General features: G+C 51.8%; 1 protein-coding gene across 19 annotated transcripts in view; it reads left to right on the plus strand.

Annotated features, from left to right (window-relative positions):
- Positions 1 to 18551: 18551 nt before the first annotated feature.
- DTNB (dystrobrevin beta) overlaps positions 18552 to 19585 on the plus strand; it is a 227938-nt gene continuing 226904 nt past the window's right edge. For 9 of the 19 annotated variants that reach the window (XM_074582282.1, XM_074582268.1, XM_074582269.1 and 6 more), the window contains exons 1-2: positions 18587 to 18721; positions 19380 to 19458. The gene's annotated coding sequence lies outside the window, so the exon portion shown is untranslated. Of the gene's footprint in view, positions 18722 to 19379; positions 19459 to 19585 lie in introns of all 19 variants that reach the window. The other 10 variants (XM_074582285.1, XM_074582273.1, XM_074582267.1 and 7 more) reach the window with 4 other exon arrangements.

Here is a 19585-nt window from a genome sequence, read left to right on the forward strand (position 1 = left end):
ACACAACACACGGCGGGAAATCAGTTTGGATGGAGAATGCTACTGAAATGTCGCGAGGATCAGCCTGGACGTGACTCTTTTTAAGATCTTCCTCAGTGACACGAGCACCAGAAGTCATGAGGGTCCCGGCAGTTGACCGGGGTAGCTGCGCGTACAGCCCGACCTGGCCCCCGTCACGGCAGAGCGAGCTGTGAAGTGAAACTCGGCAGCACAGGCCGGTGTCGCGGGGCGCTCGGGGACAGGCGGCGCGAGCTGCTGCTCCGGGGTGGGCGCAGTGGCTGGAAGGAGGATGGGAAGGCGCTGGCCGTATTAATGAGTCGTACCCCGTGACTGTACGCTGTCAGCGTGATTTAGCCGTGGGAAGTCCACTCCGCGCAGTGCCAGGAGCGATGACACGGGTGTGCAGCGTACAGGGCGGTGAGATGCTCCGTGGGGCTCCGCTCAGCCGCGGGCCAGAGAAACCAATCCGGACCGGGACAAGTGCACGGCAAGAGTGCCAACCGATCGGGAAGGGAGAGGCTCCGACATGGTAAGAAGCCCAAAAGTTAAAAACCTAAAGGTAAAAGGCTCTCTATCCCCAGGATAAACATTATCGGGGGGAAACGGCTGCTCAACTCCAGTGCAAGGACAAACGGGGATAAACTTTGTTTAGAAATGAGAAGAAAGTTGGTACATGGCAAAATGTAAAGCAGAAGAGAACATACACGGGGCGGCACGTCGCTATTCACCCGTTGGGCTTGATGTTCTAGGAAGCCCTTGACCACGCTGTTTTCCTAAATAAGACTTAATATTTTTTCTTCAGATGTCAACAGGAATGTCCAGATAATGTTCTTGAAAAAAACACTCTATTTTAGAGCTCAGTAACTTTTACGGGTAATTTAAATTACTCTCTCTGTTTTCATGTCTGTGTTAAAAGTGACGTCATGTCCTCAGTGCTGCCTTTTCATCCATTTTGTTCCATTCGTTAAAGGTTGTTCTACCACGGTTCCAGCTCAGTCCCACCAGTCACGTGCTGTAAGTGTGAACGGTGTCTCCCGGGCACTCACGCTCTGTCCCTCATCTTCAGGGTTCCTACACACCCCACACTCCCTTGCTGAAAGGCAGCGTTCCCAAAACCCTGTGCCACCAAAAGCCCTTGTGGGATTATCCCTCTGTGCAGCCCACGCAAGGACGGGTCCTCCCCAGCCAGGACACACGAAACTGTTTTTAATTTCTGGCAACGATGTCAGTTCCTCGGGGGTAGATAACGCAACTTATCTGTAATTGCTTCTTGCCTTAAGTACTCCCCATCCCGGAGGGGTGCTGGTGTCAACGAATCACAGAATGATCTGGGTGGGAAGGGACCTTAAAGATCATCCAGTCCCACCCCCTGCCCTGGGCAGGGACACCTCCCACCAGCCCAGGTTGCTCCAAGCCCCGGCCAACCTGGCCTTGAACCCCTCCAGGGATGGGGCAGCCACAGCTTCTCTGGGCAACCTGGGCCAGGGGCTCACCCCCCTCACAGCAAAGAATTTCTTCCCAATAGCTCATCTCAATCTCCCCTCTTCCAGTGTAAAACCCTTCCCCCTCGTCCCACGGCTCCCCTCCCTGCTCCAGAGTCCCTCCCCAGCTTTCCTGGAGCCCCTTGAGGGACTGGCAGGGGCTGGAAGGTCTCCGCGGAGCCTTCTCTTCTCCAGGCTGAACCCCCCCAGCTCTCTCAGCCTGTCCTCCCAGCAGAGGGGCTCCAGCCCTCCCAGCATCTCCGGGGCCTCCTCTGGCCCCGCTCCAACAGCTCCGTGTCTCTCCTGTGCCGAGGCCCCAGCGCTGGAGGCAGCACTGCAGGGGGGTCTCCCCCGAGCGCAGCAGAGGGGCAGAATCCCCCCCTCGCCCTGCTGCCCACGCTGCTGGGGATGCAGCCCAGGCTGCGGGGGGGTTCTGGGCTGCCAGCGCACGGTGCCGGCTCATGCCCCGTTTCTCCCCCGCGGCACCCCCAAGCCCTTCTCTCAGGGCTGCTCTCCATCCCTCCATCCCCAGCCTGGGCTGGCACCGGGGGTTGCTCCGACCTGGGGGCAGGACCCTGCACTTGGTCTGGTTGGACCCCATGAGGTTCACAGGGACCCACTTCTCCAGCCTGTCCGGGTCCCTCTGGATGGCATCCCATCCCTCAGGTGTGTCACCGCCCCACTCAGCTTGGTGTCACCACTGGACTTCATTACTATCTTGAGTTTTAGCCTTCTCTTTTTTAATTCATGTAACTAATTAATTGCTGTATCTTGGTGTTCAATAAATAAGACTCTAACCTTTTGTTAGCCCCATAGAACTCCCCTCTGACCTTTGGGAGGAACAAGGATGGGCACAACCCTCAGTTATGGGACAGTGACGCCTGAACTCTAAGAGTCAAAGGCATAAATAAATAAAGCCAGGTCACCATCTGTTGTTTTTCTAGGTTTCAGAACGTCTCCCTACAGAGCACATGGCACACTGATTTTCCAAATGCTACTTTGGCTATAGGCTGCTAAGGAGACGGGGTGCTGCTATGAATGGTGCATGCCCTCCCCTGCAGCTCCTTTGGAGCCTGCATCTTCTTAGTAAATGGTAAATACAGCCATAGAATCATTTAGGTTGGAAAATACCCTTAAAATCATCGAGTCCAACCGTTAACCCAACACTGCCAAGGCCACCACTACCCCACGTCCCTCAGCACCGCGTCTGCCCGGCTTTTCAATCCCTCCAGGGATGGCGACTCCACCACTGCCCTGGGCAGCCTCTTCCAATGCTTCACAACCCTTTCCAGGAGGAAATTGTTCCCAATATCCATCCTAAACCTCCCCTGGCGCAACTTGAGGCCATTTCCTCTTGTGCCATGGCCTGTTCCTTGGGAGAAGAGCCCGACCCCCCCTGGCTACCCCCTCCTTTCAGGGAGCTGTAGAGAGCCAGAAGGTCTCCCCTCAGCCTCCTCTTCTCCAGGCTGAACACCCCCAGCTCCCTCAGCCGCTCCTCACCAGACTTGTGCTCCAGACCCTAAGTCACTGTGAAGCAGAACATTTACAACGGTTTCAGCACACCAGCCAGAAAAGCGAGGGTGATTATGCACCAAAACAAACTTAAAGTCCAGGATTCACTGTCTCCCACTGCCCTTAAACCATGATGGGATGACGTTCTGGATGATAAGCTTTAGCCAGTTAGTGGCAACAGGACAATGCAATGAGGGTCTAGGGCAAAAGCAAGAGTTATGGGCCAGGAAAAAAAAAGTTATCCATGGAAATAAATATTTTATGACAAAAAAAAGACCAGAGAATAAAGTATGAGAAATACAAAGATACAAGTGAAGAGTTCAGTTCATCCCACTTCTATTCCCACTATGGGAAGACATGGAAGTCAACACTCCTTACTCTACAATGCTGTCTCAGTTTCTCCATCTTACGTGGGGAAAGGGCAGTTTCCAAAGGTCCGTCTAACGGTGCTGTGAGGCTCTGCCGTTATTCTCTCTATAATGCAGAACAAAAACTTAGAAAGGCAGCCTTCTGTCATCATGCAGTGGAACGCCCTGTTCATACAATCATAGACTCATAGAACCATAGGGTTGGAAGGGCCCTCTGGAGACCATCCCGTCCAACCCCCGGCCACAGCAGGGTCACCCAGAGCAGGTGGCACAGGAACGCGTCCAGGCGGGGTTGGGATGTCTCCAGAGACGGAGACTCCCCCACCTCTCTGGGCAGCCTGTGCCAGGGCTCTGCCACCCTCACAGCAAAGAAGTTCCTCCTTGTGTTTACGTGGAACTTCCCATGGTCAAGTTTGTGCCCACCGTTGCACTGAAACCTCCCTACCACAGCTCCCAGCGGGCTACAACCCTGAGTACTGAAATTCTAAGAGCTCCATGCCTTCCCACCTCTGTTTTCTTTCCAAACGCCTCTTCAGTAATGAGTCAGCTCTGGTAAGTTCTGTGCCCTGGGAGGGAGCCGTACAAAGGAGATGTCCTGTTAAACTTAGACTTTTCACCTGCATTTTAACAGAATCTGCTGCAGTTTTACAATCATCATCATCATCATCTGGCTTGTTTTGTTCTCTGACAAACTGCAATAAAAAAAACCTTGTAAGTTAAAGAAAAGCTGCAGAACCCATTTCTAAATAAAGATAAGGAGCACGCTTATGGCTCCAGCGAGGCAATTATCCTGTCACACCGACGAGGAACAAAAGAGGAGATTGTTCCTCTCTCCTGAGCTCAGCTTCTGCTTGATCCCAGTTTCCATGTTGGTGGCTAACTGGGAATGCCTCTGACATGCAAGAGCAGCTTGTGACGTGCAGTTAAAAATAAATAATAACAACAAATACTGCCTACTAACCCAACAGCTGGCGATACATATGTACAGGGGCTATAAGGACCGTCTTTGGTACTTAAGATAGCTGCTAAAGTGCAAAATTTTACATTCAGAACTTAAAATTCTGATATGATTATGTGAATAAAAATAGAAGGATAGCAAAAACATTCTTGCAGTTTCTCAGTCAGGACGTTCTCAACCTCACCGTTTCAGTTGTACTTGTTTGGGACTGAACTGCGGTCTCTCTACAGCCGCCTGCAGCACAACTTCATGTAAAAGTTGAGAAGAATTGACAGCATTTAAGCTCGGAGCCTTCTGACTTCTGGACACTTCTTCAGGTGGCGCTGCACGGCAAGAGCTCGGGCGCAGACCCCAGCACGGGCACTTGATTCCTGTGGGAGGGTCACAACGCACTTCTGTTGCTGCTGGAGAAAAAAAGGAAAAATCAGGAAGGGCAAATGTGGCAGCCTGGCTGTGGGAGGTAGTCAGCTAATAGCTCAAAATTAGGAATTATACAAGAAACGAGGAGAAAAAAAAACAGATGGGAAGATTACAAGCGTTACGAAGTGCAGATCAGTCTTAGATGACGTGTTACAAGCCACGTAGAAGTAACGAGAGTTACCACCAGTTTGCAGATGAAATACCACTAACAGTGAAAAGACAAATACGACACCGAGGCCGAGAGCATGGGCGTCAAAGGAATTGGTACATGCTGAAAGATCCAGATCAAAAACACGCTACACAAGTGGAAATTAATTAAAATCAAGCTATCAGTAAAATATAAAACACCAGAAGCCATCAAGAGTGAAGATGCATGCTCAGGATTTAACACCTAACTCCTACCTGAATGAAGAGGTACGAAGAGAAAAATGGAAGAACGAAGAAATGGAAAAGTGCAGAGAACAGGGAACCGACAGAACAGACAAGCTCTGGTTTGTGCTTCACAAAGCATCTACTAGGAGCACCAGCGCAAACGGTCTCGTCTTTACCTTCCACATCACTCAGGAATCCAGCACAGGAACACCGAATAAAAGGTAGCCTGGCACCTGCACAAGCAGCGTAGAGAAATTTCTTTTTTAAATTTAAAAAATAATACTAAAAGTGGTTTTTTTCTTTACTTAGGCCTGGTAATCAGCCCTAATTCCTAACATTAATAGGATGCAGCATCAAATGAAAAGTGAGCCAGTGTTCAAAGAGGAAACTCGGCTATCATCTGGAGAAATGAAATACAGATGATGAAAGGAATTCAGAAAGTTTAAACTACTTGAGACCAACACCAACAGATGAGTCCAGGCTGAGGCAAACTTCTCAAAGTCTGATGCGTGTCGAGAAAAGTTAATGGAAGGAGACATAGTCAGTTGGTGGGCAGTCACCACCTCAGAAGTACGCACGAAACGAGGAGCTGAGCAAGCTGAGCAGCCCGTGACACCATCTAGTCACTGACATTTTAACGAGGCGCCATCAGTCGAGCAGCCAAAGAGTGGGCTTCGTTGGCAGAGGCTGCACTTACGCAGCCGATGAGGGAATAAGGTCCGTGTCTCCTGTCTTGTGAGAGCACTGAACCCCTCGCTGATATTCAAGAGCTCAGAGGTACACAGCAATCACCGCATTCAGTCAAAACCAGCCACCGATTCGGCACATCCCAGCACACTGGCAAGCCGGAATGCTAGACGCGTTTGTAGTGTTCTGGGAGGTATATCTATTTTTAAATAGGGGAACAGAGAATCTGCCACTGACAAAAATTAAACAAAATGATGGTATTGCTCTTCATAAACAAAACATAGAATCATAGAATTGTTAGGGTTGGAAGGGACCTTAAAGATCATCTCGTTCCAAGCCCCCTGCCATGGGCAGGGACACCTCCCACTAGAGCAGGTTGCTCAGAGCCCCGTCCAGCCTGGCCTTAAAAACTTCCAGGGATGGGGCTTCCACCACCTCCTGGGCCACCTGTTCCCATGTCTCCCCACCCTCATGGTGAAGAACTTCTTCCTAACGTCCAGGCTGAATCGACCCATCTCTAGTTTTAATCCATTCCCTCTAGTCCCACCATTACCCAACATCCTAAAAAGTCCCTCCCTAAAAAGTCCATCCCTAAAAAGGCCCCCTTAAGATACTGGTAGGCCACTCGAAGGTCTCCTCGGCGCTGCCTTTTCTCCAGACTGAACAACCCCAACTCTCTCAGTCTGTCCTCATAGGAGAGGTGCTGCAGCCCTCTGATCGTCCTCGTGGCCCTTCTCTGGACACGTTCCAGCACGTCCGTATCTCTCTTGTAGTAGGGGCTCCAGAACTGGACGCAGTGCTCCAGGTGGGGTCTCACGAGAGTGGAGTGGAGGGGGAGAATCACCTCCCTCACCCTGCTGGCCACGCTTCTCCTGATGCAGCCCAGGGTACGATTGGCTTTCTGGGCTGCCAGCGCACACTGACGGCTCATGTGGAGCCTCTCGTCCACCAGCACCCCCAAGTCCTTTTCTTCAGGGCTGCTCTCAAGCCCGTCACTGCCCAGGTTGTATCGGTGCTTGGGATTGCCCTGACCCAGATGGAGGACCTTGCACTTGGTCTTGTTGAACTTCAAGAGGTTGGCATGGGCCCACCTCTCCAGCCTGTCCAGGTCCCTCTGGATGGCATCCCTTCCCTCCAGCGTGTCAGCTGCCCCACACAGCTTGGTGTCGTCGGCAAATCTGCTGAGGGTGCACTCTATGCCACTGTCCATGTCGCTGACGAAGGTGTTAAACAAGACCGGTCCCAGCACTGATCCTTGAGGGATTCCACTTGTCACTGGCCTCCACTTGGACATGGACCCATTGACAGCCACTCTTTGGGTGCGGCCATCAAGCCAGTTCTTTATCCACTGAATTGTCAGTCCATCAAACCCATATTTTAACAAAACAAAACCAAACCTGAAAAGAGATAAAATAACTACTGGAACTAAAGAAACACTGGCATAGGACTGGAGTGCTCCGAACAGTGTCTAAATCTGAACGAAAGTTAGAAAATGGCTTCTATCTGCACAAAAGTAGGAGTTTGGAGTGCCTTCCAATAGTGGGCAGGTGGAAAATCCAGCAGTTTTTAAACCTTATAAATTTATGAAGTGAATTACAGACATGTTGCTAGTGACATCAAGGAGCTGTTCTTGATGATCCAAGAGATTCTTTCCAGTTCTAGGTTTCTAATCATTAAATAAACTTCATGCACTACGTCACATTTGGAGATGTCATGTAAATAAAAGGGTCCAACTCACCCACTCTTGAGTCACCCCTTACCAACATCTTTCTTCACCATCGATTTCGCCACAAGTTTAACAGAAAGGCAACTTTCCATCAATGACTGGACCGAAACCAAGTATCTGCTGAAGATCTGAAATTCACTGGTTATCTTCTGAAACGTCTTATCTCTGTTTCAAGACATGAGAAGCTGCAAATGAATTTTAAGCAAATTTTGCCACATTTTCACACTTTGCTAAGAAAGCAACAGTTGTAAAAGGGGAAGGACATAAAAGACGGTGCCACTGTCTCCCCCCATCCCCCCCCGCCCGACCCACCCCCACGTTTTTTTTCTCTATTTTGTACAATTTATCTTTGGGAAAACAACTGCCATTGAACTGACTCTGGTTCGAGTGTGCTGCCTCAGCATCAGCTGAGATTTCCCTGCTGATACTCGCAGTGTTGCAGTGGGCGGCTCCCACCACCGCCCTCCTCTTCTTGCTTTGTGGTTCTTTTAGACAGAAGCCTTAACACTTTTGTACAGCTGAGGAAAACCACACAGAAGACAAATATAGTCTATGGAAAATACTTCTTTTTACTTCAGAATACTGGAAAAAATAAGCTATTTACATTGCTATGCAACTTCTGTTATTACTGACCTTGCAAATCCTTCACCCTTTCTCCAGACAAAGCTTAAACAACCCCAGTGGTTTTTTTTTCTGTTCCGATTTCGTCTTCACCTCCACTAAATTCAGTTTAGCCCTCTCCCATCACACCTTCCGAAAACCGTCTCCTGTCTTGCCTGAAGCTGGCCCAAACCACGGCTTCTTAAATTCTAAGTGTGGGGAAACAAAGCAGAATGGTCCTAATAGGCATTTTGTTTTTAAAATTCCATGTAGTGCTGAATATTTACTAATGGAAAATAAAATGAACAGCTGATTCTCTGCTGGAGATCCCTGAATACAGAGACTTGTAAATTGAAGTTACAGTAATGTTCCAAAACGCGCTGGGGCGCCGAACTTGAGCAAAGAGATACTGATGTATTTTATGTTCTGATTCCCCTTCAGCTCTGTGCCCAGCAGTTTTTACAGGCGGCGTTGCCAGAGGGAAAGCGCGGTAGCAGCAGGCAGCACAGAGAACTGCCGGCCGGCACAACCAGCCGCGCACACAGCAGCGGGACGGGGCAGGCGGCCGTGCTGCGGGAGTTCTTTCCAACACCTACTTGAGACAAAGGAAATCCTAACAGCGGGCTGCATAGAGAGGAGTATTGGTTGCGAGTACGGCAAAGTGGCTCTTTCCAGAGCACAGGATGAGGATGGCACTGCCCCGGAGTGCTGCGTCTTGGTTTGGGGACCCACGTTCAAGGATGAATGAATGGGCCAACCGGACAAGGGTCCAGAGAAGAGCAGCTGAGTATTGCTGCATAGAAAACACGCCCTGCAAGGAGGGCTGCTGCGTACACGTGAGGGGAGGGCTGCTGCTTACATGTGGCTTGTATCAGGAACAGCGTGGCCAGCAGGAGCAGGGACGTGATGGTGCCTCTGTACTGGGCACTGGTGAGGCCTCACCTCGAGTGCTGTGTTCAGGTCTGGGCCCCTCTGTACAAGAGGGACATTGAGGTGCTGGAGCGTGTCCAGAGGAGAGCGACCAGGCTGGTGAGGGGTCTGGAGACCAGGGCATATGAGGAGAGGCTGAGGGAGCTGGGCATGTTTAGCCTGGAGAAGAGGAGGCTGAGGGGAGACCTCATTGCCCTCTACAACTCCCTGAAAGGAGGGTGGAGAGAGGTGGGGGTTGGCCTCTTCTCCCAGGGGAATAATGACAGGACCAGAGGAAATGGGCTGAAGCTGCGGCAGGGGAGGTTTAGGTTAGATATCAGGAGGAATTCCTTTACTGAAAGAGTGGTCAGGCACTGGAACAGCCTGCCCAGGGAGGGGGTTGAGTCACCATCCCTGGAGGTATTTAAGGAACATCTAGATGTGGCACTTCAGGGCATGCTCTAGTGGCAGAGACTGTAGGGGGTTTTTTTGTGTGTGTGTGTGTTTGGTTGGACTCGATGATCTCAAAGTCCTTTCCAACCATGAAGATTCTATGATTCTATGATTCTAAGTTGCTCAATATCCAATGGAGGGAGGACAGAGAGCAGCGCAGAAACAAATCTCTAATGGAAAGGCTAATTTCACACCGCAATAGCTCGCCTAGGGAGAGTATGAATTTTCCGTTGCCAGAAGTTTTTTAAGCCAGGTTTGACAAATGTGTTACGGGCACATGTTCCGTGTTATGACAGAAACATGATGGACACGTTCGTTTTCCCACAGGACAGAAAGAGGTCCATTCAAGACTTACTTTCTGTGCACCATGAACACTGTATTCCAAGCAAGTAGCATGCTCTTCTACTAGAACACAGAATTAAAGAATATTATAAACCTTCTATATCTACAATCACCTACTTTTCAGTTTGCTTTTGTTCCTCTTAATGTCTTTGCGACAGCCCTAAAATGCAAATTCAATCTTGTGCTCAGATCTGAGGTGACATCATCTGAGGTTTCCTTTTATTTTTGTGTTTTGTTCACAATTGCATGAAATGACGTATGATGACGCTGAAGCTGAAGATCTCAACAAGAAGGAAAATATTTCCTATGCCAAATTTCATGTTATTTTTAAACTAGTACCACTACTCTGGAACGCTAAGCACATTCCTCTGAAAAAAAAAAACTTCTGTCAGAATTGTATCATCAAAGCGCATTTCTACAGAAGAACGTCTTCAGCCTCTTCTCCTTTGTCATGTAGCTGCTTCTGCATCCGAAACACTGGGGGCTTGCAAGAGCTGTCTGATATTACCAGCTCCGATCCACTCAGTCACCTCTCAAAGAAAATGACATTCTGAATTAAGAACTATCTGTAGGGTTTTACTCTCCTCTTGATGCACACATTTGCTGCCCACAAATGCAAAGAGAATTTGTATGTACACAAACTGAAGGGAAAATCTATTTTTTTTAATATCTAGCTTCTATATGCAGGTATTTTCAAGCTGTAACAAGAGGAAGCAGTTGAAAATGACACTGGGGCGTTTCTATGCATTGGTACTTTCTTCATATTTATTTCTTGAGTGTGGCATTTTCTGTCTCTCACAAATCCGCAGCAGTAAGCCAGTACCTAGATGTGAGGTAAACAGGTTTTCCAAGTGCTTGTAACCCCTGCTCCGGAAAACAAAGTAGCAGCATCAGGAAAAAGCAATTTACTGAAAAATTGTAAATTTGATGGTGGTGCTGATGAATTTAAAACTCTCAGTCATATAAGATGTTTTTAAATGCATTTCACTAAGTGTAGATCGCAATGCTGGATTCCATTTACTCCGTGTTGCCAGCACCTTTCACTGAGAAAAGCAAGGAAATATATTTGTACATATCTACTCCACGTATGCACGGGAGAGACTCTGCACATGCTGAGGATACCGAGTGTTTGACTTCCCTGGACACGGCAAAAGACGCTGTAACACAATATATTATGTCACTACTTGGAACCGACAAATTAATCTAATTTTCTGGCACTACATGTAAAAATGGGAATATGTTCCTGTTCCTATTTTTTTTTTTAAGGAAGCAGGAAATTAGATTTCATTATAAGAACATGCAGCAGAGAGACATGTCACTGGGAAACAGTATCTCCTTCAATTATGCATGAACGATGACCAAATTGCTTTATTATTGAAAGAAGCCAGAGTTTAAGAAAAATCCACCAGCCAAAAGAGGCATGATCAGTTTCTAACAAAATGCTAGAGAGTGACAAATGTCACAAACAGCTGCTCCCCTTCTCTGTTAGTTTAATTCAATTTTTAAATTTATATCTGTAACATAAATGAAGCAGAATCTCCGGAGGGAGAAAACTATTTTAAGAACAAACTGAAACAGTCTGATCTAAGTGTTCCTATGGCTCTGGTCCTCAACTGCGTAACGGCTTGGCGCAGAATGACCTCCAGAGGTCCCTTCTCACCTAAATTACTGTATGGCTCTTTGAATGTAGACTGCAGAGCAGCATACCTCCGTCTGAAGGCAGTCAGAGGATCACAGGATAATTCAGGCTGAAAAGGACCTCAAAGAGGTCTCCAGTCCAGCCTCCAGCTCACAGCAGGGTCAGCTCGGCTCCACCAGGTTGCTCAGGGCTCTGGGCAGTCAGGCCTTGGAAGACCTCCAAGGATGGAGATGGCACAACCTCTCTGGGCCCCACTGCTGGACTGTCCTCACGGGGAAAAAGCTTTTCCGTGTAGCCCATCTGACTTGCATCTGTTTTCTCTCATCCTCCTGCCATGTCCTGCTGTGACAAGCCTGGCTCCATCTTCTGCTGGGCTCCCAGCAGGAGCGGGGTGGTGGCTATCGGGTCCCCGTCAGTCTCTTTCCTTCCCCAGCCTGAACAAGCCCTGATCCCTCAGCCTCTCCTCACAGGGCAAGCGCTGCAGTCCCCTGAGCATCTTGGTGGCCCTCAGCTGAGCTTGCTCCTGGTTTTGATGTCTTGCTTGTATTAGAGGCCCCGGGACAGGGCACAGAATCGAGGTGTGGTCTAACGAGGGCTGAGCAGAGGGGGATAATTGCCTCCCTCGATCTGCTGGCTGTGGTCCCATGGTCCTACAGCCCAGGGTGCTGGGGCACACTGGTGGCTCAAGTTCAGCTTGTGTCTACCAAGAGTCCCAGGTCCTTTCCAGCAGAGCTGCCCCCAGCCTGCACTGTTGTCAGGGACCATCTTTGCCCTGGGGCAGGACCGGATGACCTCCTGGATGGACCCTGAACCTCCTTCATTGCATTGTCTGGGACTGTTGATGGATGATGTTGAGAAACTTGCTCTGTCTGCCGTGGTCATACCCTGGGGGACTGCGTCCTGGTCAGTGCGGGTACTGCCTGCACCATGCTCACCCGCAGCTTCTTGCTCATCTCCCCTTGTCAAGCAGCGGGGCATCACTGTCCCTCGCTACAGGGGCTGAATGCAGAGCGAGGACTTTCTTCAAGCTTATGTATTTCCTCTATTTTGACATATGGTGGTACACTTCTTGGGCTTCACTCTGCCTCGATCCACTTTAAAAGCGACAGCGTTTCTTTTCAAATGCTGTCACTCCATGGGACTGAATGTACCATTGCACAATGCAATGTTTTACAGGGCATTTCAATTAATTGCAGGTATTTGATGTTGAAATTCAACACAGCAAGGGAAAAAAACCTAGATCTACTTGTGTTATCTCAGTCCAGGAATCCATGACTGTACCTGCTGGTCTCCTTTAGAAATCGTGACCTGTAAGAGTGAGGCTGTGGAGTGCACTCACTGCTGATACCGTGACAGAAACATGAGATGGGATTCACTGGCCTTAACTTTGGCATCTTTAATTGAGATGTCTAAATCTAACCAAGTTATGGTTTCCCTTATAGTCGATGCAGACAGCCAGAATTCAGAGGGCAAGTCAGGTGCTTAGGGCAGGCCATATGAACTGCTGTGCTGTCTGAGGGTACGTACTTACTTGACTGCGAAGGGAGCCCAGGGTGTCGGGATCAGACTTTTAATCTCAATTTTAGATTTCTCAAGTCTGAGGATATGAACCCCGCTCAGGGGACTAGATTCGCAAAGAAGATACAGGCATCTAAATGTCTATTCACCAAAGTCCAACGTGAGGACACTGAACACTCAGAAAAACACCATTTAGCTCTGCAGGTGCTTAAAATTTTATCATATCTAATGGAATAATTTCTTTTTAATCTATGTTAAAAAGTGGCTCCTGGCCCCCAGGGTCAAGCTGAAGAAACTGCTTGGTGTCCAGTGTCCTATGTCTAAGATCCCACACAGCGAATGAGCTGGGGTACTCTGGAGCACGACAGCTGTTACTTTAGCCCTTGTACCTCCATAGCACAAAGCCTCTCTTGCACACAATTCATACTCTCAGCTCATTTTCTTGGGACTGCATAAATGTGCTCTACGTAAGGACGTACCCTCTCTGCACACCTTCTGCTGCCGTTTTTCTTTAGCTGCATAAATATCCTGTGTACTAGTGCTGCGGTTCCTCCTTTCCCCCCCCCACCTCCCCCCGGAATGGTTTGGAAAGGCTGTGACCGAGAACGGAGCAATACTGGGAAGACGGATGTTGGCATCTTGGAGGCAACTGTACTGCATGACCACGAGGGAATGGAAATAGTTTTGTGCAAACCATATCCATTAATCTCCCCTCCCAGGCAGTGACTTTGGTTTGGGACACAGCCCAGGCTTGGTTTCCCCTTTGTCAAGGAAAGGTTTTACGCCAAGGGACCAAGTACACACTAGCGTGACTATATTGTCCTATTTACGCTCAGCAACCCACGGCACTGCAGAAGAGAAGAGAACAGTCTGCTCTGCCTCCCCAGGGAGCTGGTGCCCACTCAGGAGGACCGAGGGAGCCAGCTGGTAGCAGTGCGAGGCCATTCCCAGCTATGTCTGGAAGATTATGGTCATCAGGGGATGTTCCTGAGGACTGGGCAAAAGCAAATGCCACTGCTATCATCAGGAAGGGCAAGGCAGATCCAGCCTTACCTCAGTCCCTGGGAAAGTGATTTTGAAACATAAGAAGGGCAAGAAGGTGACTAGGAGTAGTCAGTGAAGACAAAATCAAGCCTGACCAACCTTACAGCCTTCTGCAGTGCAATGCCCAACCTGCTAGCCATCTATGATGAGGGGAGAGCAGTGGCAATTTACCTGGACTTTAGCACAGCTTTTTAAACTCTCTCCCATAACATACTCACAGAGAAACCGGTGAAGTACAAAACAGATAAGGGGACAATGAGGTGAACACTGGCTGCACTGCCAGGGTCAGCGGGTTATCATCAGCGGCACCAAGTCCAGCTGGAGGGCAGTCACCAGTGGTGTTCCCTGGGGCTTGGTGCTGGGTCCAGACATTTAACATCTCCGTTAGTGATCTAGATGATGGGACGGTGTACAACCACAGCAAGTCTGCAGAGGACACAAAACTGGGAGGAGTGGTTGATCCTCCAGATGATTGTGCCGCCATTTAGAGGCACCTCGACAGGCTGGAAAAATGGGCCTAGAAGAACCTTGTCGAGTTCAAAGGGAAATGCCCAGTCCTGCACTGGGGAGGAACAACCCTGTGCACCAGTATGGGCTGGTGGAAGACAACTTGCCAGAAAGTCCTGCTGGCCTTGTGGCCAGCAGAGTGCCCTTGGGGCAAAGGAGGTCAAGAGCATCCCAGGCTGCACTAAGCAGAGTGTCACCAGCAGATTGAGGGAGACGATCCTCTCCTCTCAGCACTGATGAGATCATCACTGGTGCAATGTGTTCAGCTCTGGGCTCCCCAGTACAAGAAAGACATGGACTTACTCATGTCAGTCCAGTGAAAAGCTGCAGAGATAATTAGGACATTGTCACAGAAGGAGAGGTTACGATTTACACACCGGAAGGCTATGCCACCATACACAGAGACCTGGACAGGTTGGAGATTTGGGCAGAGAGGAACCTTATGAAATTCAGCAAGAGCACGTGTAGGGTGCTGCACCTGGGGAGGAATAACCCCCTGCACCAGGACAGGTTGGGGGTGACCTGCTGGAGAGCAGCTCAGTGGAAAGAGACCTGGGAGTCCTGGGGGACAACAGGATGGCTATGAACCAGCAATGTGCCCTTGTGGCCAAGAAGGCCAATGGCATCCTGGGGGGCATCAAGAAGAGTGTGGCCAGCAGGTGGAGGGAGGTCATCCTCCCCCTCTGCTCTGCCCTGGGGAGGCCACAGCTGGAGCACTGGGGCCAGTTCTGGGCTCCCCGGGTCCAGAAGGACAGGGAACTGCTGGGGAGGGGACAGCAAAGGGCTACCAAGATGATGAGGGGACTGGAACACCTCTCCTATGAAGAAAGGCTGAGGGATTTGGGTCTCTTCAGTCTGCAAAAAAGACAGCTGAGGGGGGACCTTATCAACACTTATAAATACTGAAAGGGTGGGTGTCAGGAGGATGGGGCCAGGCTCTTCTCAGTGGTGCCTGGGGACCACTGAGCGTAATGGGCACAAACTTGACCATGGGAAGTTCCATCTCAACATGAGGAGGAACTTCTTTGCTGTGCGGGTGGCAGAGCCCTGGCACAGGCTGCCCAGAGAGGTGGGGGAGTCTCCGTCTCTGGAGACATTCCAACCCCGCCTGGACGCGTTCCTGTGTCACCATGCTCTGGCAGGGGGTTGGACTGGATGGTCTCCAGAGGTCCCTTCCAACCCTATGGTTCTATGATTCTATGATTCTACGATCACTGTGCTGCACACCCTGCAAAAAGCCTCAGGTAAGCCACTCCATACCGAGTGAATTTGGCAACTGCGTTTTAACCGGTGTGTGAAACCTGCCCAAGGGCTATTCACAGGCATGAGACCTGTGGCAGGGAACGCGCTGTGGCCACATGACTAAAACCTGTCTGACTGCAGTGATTCTATCCAAACTGCCTACCAGGAATGGCCCCTGTACCATACAAGATGCCCAGAATTGCCTGGAGGATGTTTGTGAGAATAGTAATTGGGCTGGAGCTTATATATACACACTAAAACACATTTGTTGCTTAACTGTTTCAACAGTTAAACAATACCATCAAATTCCAGTGCCAATGCCTACATCCTGCTGCTACTTAATTTACTAGCATAGATGCAGCCAGCAGAAACAGCCCTCCACAACACCTCTGCCGAATCTGGTTCCACTGCTGCTAGTGGGCCTGACTCCAGGATTTGGGGAAAAAAAGCATGTACTATCACTTGCACATATATAGCTCAGAATAATGCTGCATTAACGCAGCACTAGCTTGAACTAGCACCACTTTTCTCTCTCATTTTCCTATTCCCTCATGACAAAGTATCTCCCTCCCACACATGCAAAATGTTAGTAGTCCCTCCTCTCCACACACAGCGTAAGAATCCTGTTCCTTTCCCACAGGCACAGAAAACATTTTGCAGAAGGAACCATGGCATTTCCACACAGGGAGGCTGATCAGAGGGAGACTGCACGCACAGCCGGGAACAGATGCCCGTCCTGTCCAATCTTCCTCAGAAAACACTCACGTACTAGTCATTGCTGTGACTGTTTGTACTACGATTGGTTGCCAGCAAGCCAAGCTGTAACATAGCTGATTGCTATGCAATAGCATTACCCAGCCAGACACAGATGGTCAAAGAATGGAGCAGGGGAGATTGTCATTTGAAAAACTTGCTCTTCCTCTGGTGGGGCAAGCTGTGAGACACAGCAGGGTGCTTCCAGAAGACTCCCCTAGTGCACAAGTGACATATCCTTGAAGTGCACAATTCCTTACAAGCCAAAGCTGCCCTCCCAGCCCACGAGGACTGCTGAAGCTATAATCACAGCAAGGCATACTGACAGAGCTAAGGCGTTACACCAGCGTCTGACCTTCAGTGGAGGATCCCACAGACTGCTTTGGTGATGGCTGCTGAGGGGGCGGGCAGTGGGCAGGTTCCACCCCCCAGCCTCCCTCCCTGGCCCTAGGCATTCTGTAATTCGGAGCCTCAGCCCAATCCTGAAACACACCACCGCTCCTGTGGACAAAATCAGACCACAACTCAGCACACAAGAGCATGTGCAGAGCAGCACCGGACCGACTGGCTCTGTGGGGCTTTGACGTATATATCATGGAATCATATAGAATCATAGAATGGTTTAGGTTGGAAGGGACCTCCTTAAAGGCCACCTAGTTCCAACACCCTGCCATGAGAAGGGACACTTCCCGCTAGACCAAGTTGCTCCAAGCCCCGGCCAACCTGGCCTTGAACCCTTCCAGGGATGGGGCAGCCACAGCTTCTCTGGGCAACCTGGGCCAGGGGCTCACCCCCCTCACAGCAAAGAATTTCTTCCCAATAGCTCATCTCAATCTCCCCTCTTCCAGTGTAAAACCCTTCCCCCTTGTCCCATGGCTCCCCTCCCTGCTCCAGAGTCCCTCCCCAGCTTTCCTGGAGCCCCTTGAGGGACTGGCAGGGGCTGGAAGGTCTCCGCGGAGCCTTCTCTTCTCCAGGCTGAACCCCCCCAGCTCTCTCAGCCTGTCCTCCCAGCAGAGGGGCTCCAGCCCTCCCAGCATCTCCGGGGCCTCCTCTGGCCCCGCTCCAACAGCTCCGTGTCTCTCCTGTGCCGAGGCCCCAGCGCTGGAGGCAGCACTGCAGGGGGGTCTCCCCCGAGCGCAGCAGAGGGGCAGAATCCCCCCCTCGCCCTGCTGCCCACGCTGCTGGGGATGCAGCCCAGGCTGCGGGGGGGTTCTGGGCTGCCAGCGCACGGTGCCGGCTCATGGCCAGTTTCTCCCCCCCGGCACCCCCAAGCCCTTCTCTCAGGGCTGCTCTCCATCCCTCCATCCCCAGTCTGGGCTGGCGCCGGGGGTTGCCCCGACCCGGGCGCAGGACCCTGCACTTGGCCTTGTGGGACCTCATGAGGTTCACAGGGACCCACTTCTCCAGCCTGTCCAGGTCCCTCTGGATGACTCGCCCACCACCCTGTGCTTTCTGGCGTCACAACCCCACGGAGCGCTCTACCAGAGCCCACCCCTGCCGGGCCTCCCTCTGTCCCATTGACAGGTCGCCCTCAGGCTCTGAACATCGTTTCCACAGGTACCTCCTTACGTTTAAACGGCTTTAAGAAGCCGCCTCCCTACTCCACACAGCTCTAGAGGCACCACAGGCACCGGCGGCGGACCCCGACCGTGCCAGCGCCGCGCTGGGCCGGCGCGTCTCCTCAGCGGCGCCCACTGCGCCTGCGCGCTGCCGCTGCGCCCCGGGTCGGGGGCGCGCGAGGCGGTGCTGGCGGCTGATTGGCTGGAGAGCACGAGCGCCCCCGTCGGCGCACGGAGAGCGCGCGCCGGCGGCGGCACGGCCTCGGCCGCCGATTGGCTGAGGGAAAGCGGGGTGAGCGCACGCACGTCCGCCTCCGGCGAAGCGTCAGCCCCGTGATTGGCGACCGGGCGGGCGTCGCACGGAGAGGGAGGGGCGGGAGGCCTCGGCTGCCGATTGGCTGGCGGCGAGCGGAGGGGGGGCGGGCGCGGGCTCAGATTGGCGAGAGTGCGCGCGCCTCTGCAGAGGTGTGCTGGGATTGGTTAGGCGGCGCGAGGCGGCCGGGGACCGTTGGAGCGGGGTGGCTGAGGCGTTCGGCCGCCCGCCTCCGTGGGGCCGGCGGTGCGGCGGCCGCAGCCCGCCCGGACGGCGCTGGCCGCGCCCGGGCAGCCCCGGCACCCCCCCACCGGAGAGGTGCGTGCTCGGCGGGGCGGAGGCAGGGGGTGGCGGGGCCGGGGCGGGCCCGCTGCGGGCACCGCTACCGCCCGCGGGGCGGGGGGGTCCGGGGCCTTGAGGGGAGCAGGGCGCCCCTGCGGCGGGCAGGCTGCGGGGACCGGCGGGCCCGCGACGCCCCCGTCCTGCCCGCGAGGTCTTACGGCGGCAGCGCCAAGCCGGAGCCCCTCGCTTTAGCCGCGGGAGGTGCGGGGTTTGGCGGGCTGCGGGCCTGGCGCGGCGGCGGACGGGCTGAGCGGAGCGCCCTGCGGGAGGAGGAGGGCTGTGCTGCCGCCCCGGGTGCTCCTGGACGGCCCGCGTGTACCCTGGAGAGAGGCTCGCGGGTTCCCCGGCCCCGCCGTCCCTGCTCTCTGTGGAGCCCGTTGGCTGGCAGCGGGGACAGTCCCGGCGCCCGGCGGGGTTTGGCTGTGTCTTATTGTTTCATGTCGTAGCAGACAGCTGCTCGCATAGACGCAGAATCAGCCCTTCGTTTCTTTGCAATTAACAGGAGACACAATCAGGGCAAAAGTAGCATAATCATAGTTATAACTGGAAAATAGGGGGGGAGGTGTTATTTTTGTATGGAAAACCATGTCTGTCTTGGAAAAAAGCTTGGTTTTTTCCCCCCACATCTCTTTAGATTGCCTTTAAATGTCTGAAGAAGGAACTGAGCCCAGGAAAGTGGAAGTTGCCCTGAGAGACTTCTCAGTGTAATTCAGGTAATGCGCTCTGTTGTGACTACCTGTGGTATTGAACTTAAAAACTTGTGTTATGTAGTGGATTTCAGTTACCTGTTTGTTCACGCACACATAAATTATATTGAAATCTTGTGTTTATGACAAACTT

Source organism: Larus michahellis, chromosome 3 (genome assembly GCF_964199755.1).
Source record: "Larus michahellis chromosome 3, bLarMic1.1, whole genome shotgun sequence".
Taxonomy (NCBI): domain Eukaryota; kingdom Metazoa; phylum Chordata; class Aves; order Charadriiformes; family Laridae; genus Larus; species Larus michahellis.